Source organism: Priapulus caudatus, unplaced genomic scaffold (genome assembly GCF_000485595.1).
Source record: "Priapulus caudatus unplaced genomic scaffold, Priapulus_caudatus-5.0.1 Scaffold370, whole genome shotgun sequence".
Taxonomy (NCBI): domain Eukaryota; kingdom Metazoa; phylum Priapulida; class Priapulimorpha; order Priapulimorphida; family Priapulidae; genus Priapulus; species Priapulus caudatus.
In genome coordinates this window covers 8,900-10,954 of record NW_014577431.1, presented here as the reverse complement: position 1 = coordinate 10,954, position 2,055 = coordinate 8,900, and the positions used below count along the sequence as shown (strand labels likewise).

At 38.5% G+C, this 2,055-nt stretch overlaps 1 protein-coding gene across 1 annotated transcript in view; it reads right to left on the bottom strand.

Annotated features, from left to right (window-relative positions):
- Positions 1 to 2,055, bottom strand: part of LOC106809635 (bifunctional lysine-specific demethylase and histidyl-hydroxylase NO66-like) — a gene marked incomplete at its 5' end in the record, with an annotated part of 38,573 nt that overhangs the window by 29,538 nt on the left and 6,980 nt on the right.

The following is a 2,055-nucleotide window of genomic DNA, read 5'->3' as shown; positions in this document are numbered from 1 at the left end:
GGAGGAGAAGCAGAAGGAGGAGGAAGGGTGGAAGTTAATCAGCAACGAAGATTCAGAGGGTGAGAGAGAGCATACACGTGATGTGATTTTCGTTAAACGTTGGTCTAGCTCCGGGCGGTCGGCCCGCGCGACACGCACGGCAGAGCTGAACACGCTTTCCCCATCGAACGAACCGTGGCAGAGCAGTGCCGCCAACGACGCTTGTGACCCCCCTGTACATGAGAACAGCTCGGTCGCTTCAAATACTGTGATAGAATTGACCAACCGAATGGATTATATGCGCGGACAGCTATCGAGTTACCTGACCGATAGACCAAGATGGAGCTGGGGGTTCAACAGGGATGATGGTACAGGATACGTTTGCACATAAATCAGAGAATTAATCAGAGCAATAAATTCAAACAGAAATCAGAGCAAGAAAAATTATTGTAAAAGCAGGAAAGTCAAGGAGGAATATGATTCATAGTATGAAGCAGAGCGCTAACGGGTATTCGTGAGTAAACAAATTATTTCCACCAGCATTTCACGCACAAACCTGTCCCCTCCTTTTTTAACTTCATTTCATCTACCAAAGGTATCATCTGACATGCACCCATTAACGTTCTGCATTGATCGAGTGACACACAACTATCTATACTCCATCTGTGTTTTATTACGTATAATCCCATGTGATATAAGCCTGATCACAGAGCATGACTGATTAATTATTGGCCGTGTCCAAACATCTGCTTGTAAATAATGAATATTTTGTAAGCTGGGGTTCTGCGACACCAAACAATAATTAGCACTAAGCCCTACAAAGGGAAGGTTCAATCAATAAACTAAGAACTGAATTTTAATTGGAAATTAAATATGAAGCGCATTGGAAATTTACACAAACAACTAGAATGTGCTTTAATTATAGTTCCCTCAGCATGATAAGATACATGTCTCTGGCGTAATGACTTAATGTTATAGACATTTATTTAATACAAATTACAATTAACCACTCCATTATTTATATGCACTGCCAGGAGATGCCAACACATATTTGAAGCAATCTGTAGTTTCTGGCCATCAAATAAGTAGTTCGAGGGTCACGTAGTGACCCGAGTTTGCTAGAGGGGTCCGGCATGCCCCCCGGAAAATTTTTGATTCTGAGATGCAATTTCTTGCATTCTGAGGGTCAAAAATGACAATAAATTGACAAAAAATGACATAAAATTTTTTTTTCTATCACAGTGAAATTCGTAGTTTGATACAAACTGGTCGTAGTGGTGCAAAAGGAATAGAAATTCGTAGAAAATACGGATAAATCGTAGTGGTTGGCATCTCTGCACTTCTATCACACGGTAATTATTAAAATAATTTGCATGCAGATGAGGTATATATATCCCTCATTTCCATACAAAATCTTTGCTAATTTTATAATATAATATAATATCTTCACCAGAAATTCTACAGTAAACAATACATAGTAGTAATTTTAATGCAGCCCCAATACAAAAATTAATTGCCATGTAGCTAACGTAAATTAATGATAACATCACTGAACTTGCCTTATCATCGACATCGTCCAATGGAAGATGGTCCACAAGCACATACTCTGGGTAGGCATTCAACAGATATTCTACAGCTGGTGCCATCTGTTGACGATAAGACACAACTATGCACATGCAGGGCAATGAGTGTTATTCTGTCAGTTCAAATCTTCTAATTAATCTACACAATCTACCATCAAGAAACTAACTACACAAGATTTTATTATAATTAACGCAATATATAGTATAATCACATAAACGTGTCTCTATTTATATCACGCAATTTTTTTTACCACGTGAAATAGATGGAACTGCAAATAACCGGAGCAACCTGCTTCGAATTTTTAGACTCATTTCATCCTAAATTAAAAACCTTTAAAGCCGCACTATGCGCATCCAAATGCTAATTTCTCCAGTACTAGACTAGCAAATACTTCGTGTCATGCATAATCACACTACCTTATGGCAAAATAAACTCTAGTTCCTCCCATTTCACTGCGCGTTTGTTTAAAACCCACAAGAAAGAGGTGCAAAA